At 39.7% G+C, this 12,315-nt stretch overlaps 1 pseudogene; it reads right to left on the minus strand.

Annotated features, from left to right (window-relative positions):
- Nucleotides 1-11,397: 11,397 nt before the first annotated feature.
- On the minus strand, nt 11,398-11,487 carry LOC136380184 (small nucleolar RNA U3; annotated as a pseudogene).
- Nucleotides 11,488-12,315: the final 828 nt, after the last annotated feature.

Raw genomic sequence — 12,315 nt, forward strand, 5'->3', positions numbered from 1 at the left:
GGCAAGGAAGATACACAAATATTATAACTGCTATTCTCTCTGGCCGGTGATAATATGCAGATTTGAAGATTTTTGCATTTGTCGAATTTTCTGCAAAAAAACCCCACTTTCTTTGATGATAAGAAAAATAATATTTACAAATGTAGATACTGATCTTCAAAAATTCACGTCAGTGGGTTCTTTCTGGTTGAGGAGAAAGAAACTCACACGCTTAAAATGCAATCTCATCTAATGTATAAGTGGAAACTATAATTTATAGGCTCCTGGTAAATAAACGATCGTAAATGTAAGTAACAGCAGGGCAGGATTCCTAAATTGTATTTAAAAGCGGAGGATTGAGCCTCCACAGTATACTTGTATAAGAAACCTGCAGTTTAGAGCCTTCTTAATGAAGTCTCTCTTGGGTGTACCGAGCTCTGTATGCTGGCAAAATATGGGATTTTCCTTTTCTATATTATATGCTATTATTGCTAATATATGGGCGTTATAGTATCTGCAAGTTTTCAGTTTCTATATATTTATGTGTGGGCTTATTTTTTTACTGAATTTATCCGGGTGACACTGGTCAACAAAATTATGCAGGTTTCAGGTGCCCAGTTCCACAAGACGTCATCTGTCCGCTGGACTGTGTGTTCACCACCTGAAGTCAAATGTCCTTCCACCACCTTTACTCTCACTACATCCTCCACCAATTGGCCCCACCCCCTGCCCTTGGCAACCACCACACTGCTGTTCCTGTCCCTGAGAGATTTCAGCTTTGCTCACTCCTCCTAACTGTCCTCACCCCACCCCCGCATTCCGCCTTCAATCCTCCCCCCTCCTGCCAGCCGTCAGCCTGCTTGCTCTACTATCTATGCGTCTGTCTCTGTTTTCCTTGCTCGTTCCTTTTGTTCGATAGGCTCCACATGGGAGTGAGATCAAATGGGACAGCCCTTGTCTTTCTCTGACTGGCTGCTTCCACTTGGCGTAATGCTCTCTGGGTCCATCCATGTGGTCCCAAAGGGGAAGATTTCCTTCTTTTTTTTTAATTTTTTACAACCAAGTAGTATTTCATTGTGTAAATGTACAACAACGTTTAAGTCCTTAGTCCGTTTCGAGTTTATCCCTGCGTATAGTGTAAGAGGTGATCTAGTTTTAATGACTATGTGTCTTGGTCTGACCCTCTTTGGGTTCATTTTTTTGGAGAGACTCTGAGCTTACTGGACATGTGTGTACTTTTTGCTTCACTAGGTTAGGAAAGATTTTGGTTATTATGTCTTTAAATAAGTCCTGGATCTCTTGCTTTTTCGCTTCTTCTGCTGCCCCTATGATGTTGTTAAGCTTCATGTTGTCCCAAACATCCCTTACATTATCCTCATTAAATGTTTTTTTCTTTTTGTTGATCTGATGTGTGTTTTTTTTTCTACCTTGTCTTCCAAATTGCCGATTCAGTCCTCTGCTTCTTCCAACCTGCTGCTGCTTTCTTGCAGTCTGTTCTTCATTTCAGATGTCACCATCTTCATTTCTCACTGGTGCTTTTTTATTGTGTGTATGTTTCATTTTTTTTTTTTCATGCTTTTGAGCGTCCTTTTAACCATGGCTAGGAACTTTATGTCTGAGAAATGACTGGTCACTCTTTGTGGACGTGTCTATGTATGAGGCGGGTCTGCTCTGACTCCAAGTCTCTGTGGGGTGGCCGTAGGTACAGGGTGTCCTGTGGGCTCCAGGGCTGCAGGATGACCCTGGAAACGCTGAACAGTGTTTCATGACCTGCAACCAATCAGAATAGATATCTATTCAATCAGAACGAATTTCCAACAGTTGCGTATCTCAGCCAGATTTCAAACCTTCTTTTAAAGTGTTTTGAAGCCTGATGTATTTGTCTACCAAGTTGAGAGTAGTTTTCAGCAGCGAAATACAAATACCTTGATATGTCCCCCCATCCCGTCGCTGGATGAACCAACCGAGAATGAATGCCCAGCCTCTCCCTTCCTATCCGTTCGCAGACTGCTCCCAGTCACCAGAAAGAGCTCTGGAAAGAAAGACCAGAAAATTCATATATTTTCCAAAGGTATGCAGCTTTATATTTTTTTTTCTTGTGTCAGGATGACATATTTTATTTTAAAAGTGAAATAATTTTATTATTTTGCCAATATATTGCTGAAGAAAAGAATTAGTCATTTCTTGTCAACTGGAATGAGTAAGCTAATTAAGTATGGACATCATAAATTTAGCTTTGAGTCTTCACTTTTTCTTATAAAGCTTTTAATATTGGTTTGGAACACTAAATTTGTAAATTTAGGATACACCATAGAGTAGGCACTTCAAGTGACATAATGTAGTTTTTGTTTGTTTGTTTGTTTGTTTGTATTTTTCTGAAGCTAGAAATGGGGAGAGACAGTCAGACAGACTCCCGCATGCGACCGACCGGGATCCACCCGGCACGCCCACCAGGGGGCGACGCTCTGCCCACCAGGGGGCGACGCTCTGCCCCTCCGGGGGCGTCGCTCTGCCACGACCAGAGCCACTCTAGCGCCTGGGGCAGAGGCCAAGGAGCCATCCCCAGCGCCGGGGCCATCTTTGCTCCAATGGAGCCTTGGCTGCGGGAGGGGAAGAGAAGAGAGAGACAGAGAGGAAGGAGAGGGGGAGGGGTGGAGAAGCAGATGGACGCTTCTCCTGTGTGCCCTGGCCGGGAATCGAACCCGGGACTTCTGCACGCCAGGCCGACGCTCTACCACTGAGCCAACCAGCCAGGGCACATAATGTAGTTTTTTTATGACCTGCCAAGGCAGCTGCACTTGAACATTTTTCTGGATGCTATCACTGTCGTCACTTACGTTCTGTCCATCTGCGCTCACAGGCAGCTCGGTGGGAGCTACACGCATGCGCTGAACGGTGACAAAAACATGGCTTCTCAGAATTCGTAGTTATTTCAATAGCATGGTTAGCTCTGCTATGCAATAGATCTTTTCTCAGGAGATTCGTTAATTGAGATATTACTCTAAATTATTACAAATAGAATTATCTGGAATGTATTTTTCCACCCATGAAATGTTACGGATCTTTATTAATTGGAGAGTAATGTTGGGGGAAAAAAAAAGAGAAAATGAAGAGCTGTTCCAACTTCTTAATTTTACAAGTAAAAAAATAAAAATAAAAAAATGAGCGTCCGGGACATGAGGAAATTTTCATCATTTCAGATACGACGTTGGGTGAGTAATACTTAAAGAGATTACATTTTGATCTCCGTTATTTCCACGTGGAGTTGGATTTTCAGTTCTTTTGATCATTCACTTTTAACAAATATTGATGTCTTGATGTAGCCAACACACATTGTTACTGTTACACTTTCCAAACTCGCTCAGATATTAGTCACGTTCCATCTCCCTGATGCAGATATAAACACCAAGGCATACTCTACAAGTTATATATCAGTGTACTATTATTTTCCATTTTCCTTAATTGTCTATGACACTTTCTTTTAGAAAAAATACCTATACAAATTTCAAAGGGAAATGATATACTACTTGATTAGATTTTAATATAGATTTTATAGTCAAAAGAACATTTTTATAGCTATGACTGGCTTTAACTTAATTTTTTTATAATTGAGACACTCACTGGCAGACTCTGGAATCAGAAGTCTGTATTTAAAATAGATATAAGCCTTCAACACATTAGTAATGGTAAACTAGAACTAAGATTCACAGAAAATGTGTGTGTACATACTGAACAAATGTAAAATCTATGCACACAACATCCCATGCAAGTACACACACACATACACACACACACACATTTTTAATGTAATGGTTTAATGTAGAGCTAAGCCAAGGAAGCTAGAATTACTTCATACTAATCCATGTTTTCTAGCTTCGTGGGGGCTTAGATGATTTTCTATTGAGCTTTCTTGTCCGCTGCATTAAAAGAACAATTCAAGGACTAATTTGCTAAGCCGCAAAGCCTAGCCCTACTCAACCCAGTTTAATCTGTGGAGGTGCTGAATGTGAAAGAAAGACAGAAAAGAAAATGCGAACACTTCCTTTGGGTCATAAAATTTGCTCATAGAATGTAGACTCCTTTCTTGAACTTAAAACACTCTTATGTGTGTAGGTGTGTAAACACGACATGCATAAAATATCGACATAATCGCCTTGCATAAAACAGCACTGAATGCGTGCCTTTTAAAACGCATTTTTGATGTGGTCTGACTGTCATTCTTCTTATTGTAAACTGTTATTATATCTGAAATCATTATGTGCCTTAAGCACCTGGTTAATCTCTTGCTTAAAATTCTGTATCAGCCAGGTGTCCTCTTACGAGGCACATAAAGATTGGATCTCGTTTAAGTGTGAAATAATCCTGTTGCTTCTATCTGAAAGTGAATGAGCCCGGATTTGATCAGATAAAACACACTCAAGCCTAAGTGCACGAGGTGGATTATGCCAGAAAAGAGGATTTAGTGAAGAACGGATCCACAACTTTTTGTTAGCACAGAGAATGGTGGCTTTTGTAAGTAACATTTGTGGAAATTCAACGGGAGCTTTAAAAGCTACGTCTTTTGTTGTACATTTCTCTGCATACATTTGCTTTGTAGTTGGGGTGCTAACTTCGGGAACCATGCTGGGCCAGGACTCATGCTCATTTTGCCTAATGAAAGGCTAAGGATGTACTTTCGCTCATACATTCTTGTTTTGTCTTCTTTGAAGTTTATTAAACTCCCCTGAAAGATGGGAAGTTCATTAGGTTGTTATTATTATGGACACAAATTAAATACCTGTTCCCTGGGGAGTGATAATCTTTAAGGATAAACTGTACTTACTATAGGATTCACCTGTTACTAATATCCTGCTTCTTGTTCCTAATATGTAAAAGACAACACAGCTACGAAGGTGTGTTAGGGGATCCCTTAATTTAATGTTATATTTGATTTATGATTAATGTTCTAATACATCTTCCCAAAGTTACACATTATGTATACACCTGACAGGCATATAAGCAAGAGATGTTTTCAGGTGCTTCAAAGGGGGTGCATTACTAGTATAAGATTTTGTGCTAAAACTTCTAAGTATCATAATTCTGAGCCACTCTCTGGGCAACAGTTTTTTTTTCTATATTCTGACACATTCCTTAAGCTCCAAAGTTTCAACATTTCTGTTTTAACACGAGTCTTTTAAATGGGGAGGAAACTAGACATTTCATTGTGTCTATCGGTTTTAGTTCGTGATGGGACAAATCAGTGGCACTTCTGACTCAGAGATCAAATAATTATCAAGTCCATTCTACTCAATTATTTCTACTCTATTATAATCAATTTGTTAAGTAGCTATACGCTTTCGAATCAACCAAATGATGAACTTCTGGCTATCAGTGAGTGATCTCATCTGTAGCAGTGTAGCGTATGGTAAGCTTTCTGAGTATTTTTGTTAATGTTGTACTCAACAGCGATGATAAAGGAGGAATCGCCAAAACACAGGTTATTCTTGAGGTCTGAGTAGAAAACTATTATTAAATTAATCCCTTTTCAATTGAGATTTTATTTTAATACAACTGAATTTTTAAGACTGAGCCTAACAATCATGTTTTTCCCAATTTTGCTTTGCTGTAATTCATTCTTAATGAAGAATTATTAAAATGTATTTACCACTCCGTGGAAATATTATATATTCAGATCTAGGGAGAAAAATATTCCTACTCTTAAAATAATAGAATGTGATTCAAGAGAAATAGAAAAATCTGGCTGCTTCCAAACCCCTTTCCCACCAGTCTACCAAACGTGTAAATTTTCATGAACAGAATCTTTTATTAGATATGTACTTCATGAGACTAATGTTAAAATGCCTTAAAACTTGAGTAATAAATTTAAAAATGAAATCAAGCCAATAGAGGATGAAAACAGATGAATGACTCATACATTTATTATATGTAATGTTGCATTAGACAATGAATGAATAAAAAGTAGCTCAATTACTGTAGAAGGATATCAGATGAAAATTTTTGTCAGTAAAACCTCTAGAAATATCAATTTCTGACATTCATATTTTTATATGGGATAATTCAAATTTTTCCAGATAATTAACAATTTTTTTCCAGATAAATAATGCCATGATTTTGCTTTTAGCTACCAGAAAATTTGAGCCAAATTTAAGATCCACTACATGTAACTGTAAGAACACTAAGTATTTTTACATGCCTATTCTCCTAATGGATCTTTTATCCTCAATCACATTTTCTTTTTAATTAGATACTTTACATTATTATAATTATCTTTCCATATCGCTAATATTTATGTAGGCTTCTTTGAAACCTGTGGAGTACAACAGAAAATAAATATAAAAACAATGATATAGATAATCAATAACTATTTACCTATTTAATTTTATGTATTCTTTACATTAAAATGTTTATCATATTTCATTAGGTATGATTTGTATACATCTTCTCACTTAAAATATATGGCAGTTTAACAGATAGTTAAATAAGCTTTCTATACAGCCTTTATATACTGCTGAAATATTAACTATAATTTATATTATTGTACAAATTTTTTTACATATATTTCAAGAATTTGAAAAAGTATACTGATTAAGATTATCATCAAGATCCTAGTGCTTGCTTACTCATCTTTATTAAAGGTTAGACCATTACTGAAAAAGAATATGTTTATTGGTTTACCTCATCTGCATTTATTTGTCAAGAGACAGTTCATATTTGTTAATTTTCCCACATCACTGTGTATTTCACCTATATTAAAAAACTTTATTTTAAAATTTTAGCTGGCCCTAGCTGTTTGGCTCAGTGGTAGAACATCAGCTTGGCATGGGGATATCCCTAGTCAATTCCTGGTCATGGCACACTGGAGAAGTAACCATCTGCTTCTCCACCCTTCTCTTCCTCTCTTCACTTCCCACAGCCATGGCTTGATTGGTTGGAGTGTGTTGGTCCCAGGAGCTGAAGATGGCTCCGTAGAGCCTCTGGCCTCAAGTGCTAAAAATAGCTTAGTTGCTAAGCAATGGCTACAGGTGGGCAGAGCATTTCTCCCTGTTAGGGGGCTTGCCAGTAGATCCCAGCAGGGGCACATACAGGCATCTGTCTCTCTGTCTCCCCTCCTTTCACTTAAAAACTTGTTTAGCTAATAGGCTAAGTCCCCACTTTTTGAACTGCATAAATGGCTCAAAAGTTAGTGATGAAAAAGAAGAGTCTTGAAAATCAAATAGCGATACTCAGAACAATGCCACAATTTTAAATATTGAACAATGGTCCAGTGAAATTATGAAATGTTAATCTATGTGTATAGGAATAAGAGAATGTCTCATGATGTCTTTATAGAAAATTATGAAGAAAACTGGAAATAAAATACGTGACATGTTATAACTGAAAACTGGGTATTACTCAACCAGCTAGAGCAGCGGTTCTCAACCTGTGGGTCGCGACCCTAGCGGGGTCGCCTAAAGCTATCGGAAAATACATAATGTATATCAGGTATTTACATTCCGAATCATAACTGTAGCAAAATTACAGTTATGAAGTAGCCACCAAAATTATTTTTTGGTTTGGGGTCACCGCAACATGAGGAACTGTATTGCGGGGTCACGGCATTAGAAAGGTTGAGAATCACTGAGCTAGAGATTATTGTCACCCTCAGGTTATTGTCTGTTATAAAATATGATCAAATAGTAACATAAAGCTATGAAGACTCTTAGGCCATTTTTAAAAGCAAAAATGACCTCACTTGTAAAACAATCAGACTTCACCAGAATAATCACAAAATCATGCTTTTTTAGCATCACACCGATGAATTTTTTTATTAAAATAGAAAATGATCAAAATTCATTCTTTCCTTTATAGTAGGACCGTTTGCGAATTGCACATTGCCAGGAAGCACACAAAAACCATCTGCAAAGTGACAAATATCATGCTCAGTAGAAGACAAGGCGAGCTGTTGGCAAAATTCCTTTGTCAAATGACACTGTTTTGGCTCTGTGTGTCAATAGCACATAGTCTGAAAGACAGGTGCTGAATGGGTGGGTTGTGAAGAGGTTTTGACTTCTAGTTGGACGAATCTACAGACTGGGGGGTCCGTTCTTACTATATGTGTGCAGGGGAACAGATATAGTCCCTAACTCACCGTGATAGTCACTTCTTCACACCTAACGTACAGAAGAAGAATACTTCATTTCTGAGCCACGATGTGCATTGGACAGGGTGCTTCCGGCTCGTTTCCGAGGGAGCAGCGAGATGGGTGCACGGAGAGGGGTCCTGCTAAGTGCATCACATAGCTCTGCCAACCCACACACTGCTCTGCCCACATACTGCTTTATTCGCAGGCACCAGTTGGTGGTTAACAAAATGCCTCCAGATTTTGATTTAGAGCTGAAGGAAAGGGTGAGAATTGCGGTCCAATAATGCTAAACGTTTGAGAAGCCCTGTTAAATGTCAGGCTCTTAGAGTGCCCTGTTAGAATTACTGCCAGAACCTTTCTAATTAGTTTCTGAAATCATTCTGACTCACCCTGATGCATGGATCCACAAACTTTTTTTTTTTCCTGGAAAGTCTTTTATTGTCAATACTTTCAGCTTTGCAGGGCATATGGTCTACTCCACTGGTAACTACTCTAGCCTAGAATTGTAGCACAATATGTAAACAAACAAACAAAACAGTGTGGCTGTGTTCTGATGACACCTTAGGTCCAAAAAGCAAGCCGTGGGTTGGATTTGACCCGTGAATCATAAATGGCTGATGCCTGCTAACCTATTTGATCTCCCTTCTTCCAGGGAGATTAGCACAATGTGTCAATTTGATCGCAGCACACCTGTACGTCACAGCCTTTAAGTGTTCTTTCTCTTGTCCACAATTCACACCCAGATTCTTTAGAATCATAGCCAAGAGGTTTCTTTATTTGACTTTTATCTCCCTTTTGAATCTCATTTTAGGTATTTCTTCAACATGTCCCGTGTGTTTAAAGCTTAATCAAAACATTTAGAATTCCTTCAATGTGCCTTGAGTCTCTGCGAAGGTGGTGGAGAAAATCTATTCTTTGCACATGCCTTGTCTGTGAACTTCACAGAGGCACGACCACTGTTTGTTTGCGAGTCTGGCTATTGGATTACAACCTGAGCTCCTCCAGAGACTAACGTATATTCTATTCATTTTTGGGTAGACAGAGCCGAGGACGTTGCCTGACCAATTCTAGATACTCGATTAAGGGGTTGTTGCACAATAGTCAAATGATAAAAGCTCATCCAATAACGGATCTCCTTCTTCTGTTCCCTCACCATTAACCCTCCTTTTCTCCACAATATTTGAAACCAAAGAAAGCAACCAGTTATGTCAGGGGAGTCGCGGAAAGATTTTGAGGCAAAGCCAATTCCTAGAACCTCTGTTCATCCTCGCCTTTTCCTCTAAAATGTGCAAGTCGACATCTTTAGCATACGTGTAATGCATATTTGATGTGATAAGAGAAAATATGAAGCCAGGAAGACATTTGTACAATAATACAGTGTAAAAACGTCTCAGTGATTTCAAGCTACTGATTTGTGTGCTCTGTATGGCATTAGATCCTAATTGGCCATCTTGTTATATATGCATCATGTTTCTCAACGTATGGTGACTATCAATCTGTGTCCCTCTTCCCAGGGTTAAAATCCTTTGAAAAGCTATTTATTTATTTATTTATTTATTTATTATATAACACTAATTTTCAGTCAGATCTGGCATGGTATATGGATTTGTAAATATTTCCAAAAAGGAATATAATATTCCAAATACAATTTTGAAAGGTTAAAATCAAGCCACTGGATATTGAATAACATAGAGCTGAAATGATCTTAAAGATATATATACTTAGGCACCACATTTTAATTTAAGCTCCCGTTATTACAGTAAACTAGTCACAAAATGGCTCCCCATTCATGCAATATGTGAGCTGTAATGTTGCTTAAATTGAACAGCCGAGTGCCTTCTAATAATGTATGTTTACTTCATGAACTTGTGGGCAATTACATTGTAATTATGTCTTTGTAGGTGCCTTTTACTGACACATACAGCACCAGCGCGTTTTAAAACATAATTGCCGTCCTCTGTATCATTTAGCAAAGCTGGAAATTGTTCAAGGTTGGTAAATTACCTACATTTAGACCATAGGCAACTAGGCAGATTAAGGGACACTGTCAGCAATGTTACAACAGAAATCGGTAACAAGTACACATTCGAGGCAGGCTTTCCTTCTAAACTAGAATTTTGTTTATAGGGTGCTTTCAAAAAAAAAAAAGAAAAGAAAAGAAAGATTTAAAAAAGGAAGAAAGAATAAAAAGAAAAAGAGCGTGCCACTTATTGACAAGATAAACCAGCCTTTCCATGCACAGGCAAACGCCGTGGCCAGTGTGCAGTTAGGTTTTAAACTGCAAAGCTATTTAACCTGAGAGATGCGGGCTGATGGTACAGGACTCGGAGAATAAGAGCTCTGGAGGAGACAGTCCTGCAGAGACAGAGGTTTCATGGAACGAGGCAGCAAAATAGGGAAAACCTGGCACTCAGAGTCTGAAGGAGTTCTGTCCTTTTCTATTTCCACAGCTCCATTCAGCTGACTTATTCTTGAGCCTCCACGTTGGAATGGAAAACAATGAAGAAAGAAGAAAAAGAAAAATCATAGGCAGCTTCAAAGGCGCCCGCGAAGGTTAAGATGGAATAATCTATATCGGGCTCTCCAAAAGCGTGAGTTCTCTCAGTCTTTTCTTCTCCTGAGAGGCTATTTGATCTGCTCGGGATTTTTTTTTTCTTCCTTCTTTCTTTAGATGTGGTGAAGAGGTTGTGCTGAATCAGCCACCGGATTGCCAAGTGCCCACCAATCCCGGTTCGCCCCGTGGGATTCAAAGAGGCGAGCGTGGGTTGCCTGCCTTCTGGAAAATGTCCACCGTGTTTCGGAAGCCATGTCCCGGAGAAGAGACCCGTCTCCGAAGACCGGCAACGCCGGTTAAGGAAATTAATTGTGAAAGTATTACTCTGTCACTTCGTGCCTTCAGGCCAGCCGCTTATTGATGGCCGGGGTTTAGGTTCGGATAAAACCATTTCACCCGTGCAAGCCCCTTTTTCCATTACACGGGGAAATGACAGCTCGGGGGGGTGGGGGGTGTTGCTGAGCAGAAAATGATCCGTAGAGGGTCATTGTATGTTAAGTGTAAGATTAGAGAGCGTGTCGGGGCAAGGCCACGTTCTTAAAGGACACATAATGAATTAATAACATGATAAAATGCTGTGCATTCAAGAGAAGTCCCACCTTCGTATGACACACAGACACACAGGTGACAGAGAGGAGTGTTGTCAGCTGGGGAGTCCCGTAGTGCACAGAGAGCGCTGGACAAGCATCCGCGGGTGTCTAACAGGAGAGTGAGTCCTCACCGGGTGACGTCAGGCATGTCACCTGCCGCCCGCAGTCCCAATGTCCTCTTTGGAAAAAAGAAATAACAAAAATTAACAAACTATAGAAATGATCCCTGAAAGTATAGTCTGAATAACAAAAATTAAGAACGACCCCTTTCTCCACATAGTTTTGAGTTTATAAAGAAGACCATGTATGAAAAACAAAACAATCCAAAACAAAACACTTTATCAAGCATCCATGCAGTATAGCAATTTATGATATACTGATTTTACATGGACGTTTGGCCTGGAAGCTTAAAACTTTGATATTGTAGTTCTCTGTCTCATATTCTTATTTTATTTATTTATTTGTGTATGCATTTATTTATTTATTTATTTTTAAGTGAGAGGAGGGGAGATAGACTCTCGCATGTGCCCTGACAGGGATCCACCCCGCAACCCTCTCTGGGGCCGAAGCTTGGGCCAATCCAGCTTTCCTCAGCCACACTTGAACCAACCGAGCCACTGGCTGCGGGAGGGGGAGGGAGAGAGAAGGCGGAGAGGGAGGGGGAGAGAAGCAGATGGTCGCTTCTCATGTGTGCCCTGGCCAGGGATGGAACCCAGGATGTCCACAGGCCAAAGCCAAGCTCTATCCATTGAGCCAACCCACCCAGGGCCACCTTCCCTTAGTCTTAACATTACTTTTGGTCATTGTGTCTAAGATATAATTGCATGTTGTTTTTTTTGTAGCAGAAAGGAAAATATACCGCCAGCACATCCCGACAAGCAAAAACTGTGGCACCAGAGCCCCGCAGTGTTACAAAGTATTCCTCGTGGTGGAGACCAATGGGAGTCTATCCCTAGAGAGACCTCAGCCATCCTCAGCTGTCCACTCACAAAGGGAGCTGGGGCAGTGGAGTCCTGTGGAGAGAGGCCCATGTGACCTGTGTGGTGGTGCAGGAAACACCCCAGAAAGCA

This window comes from Saccopteryx leptura, chromosome 8 (genome assembly GCF_036850995.1).
Source record: "Saccopteryx leptura isolate mSacLep1 chromosome 8, mSacLep1_pri_phased_curated, whole genome shotgun sequence".
Taxonomy (NCBI): domain Eukaryota; kingdom Metazoa; phylum Chordata; class Mammalia; order Chiroptera; family Emballonuridae; genus Saccopteryx; species Saccopteryx leptura.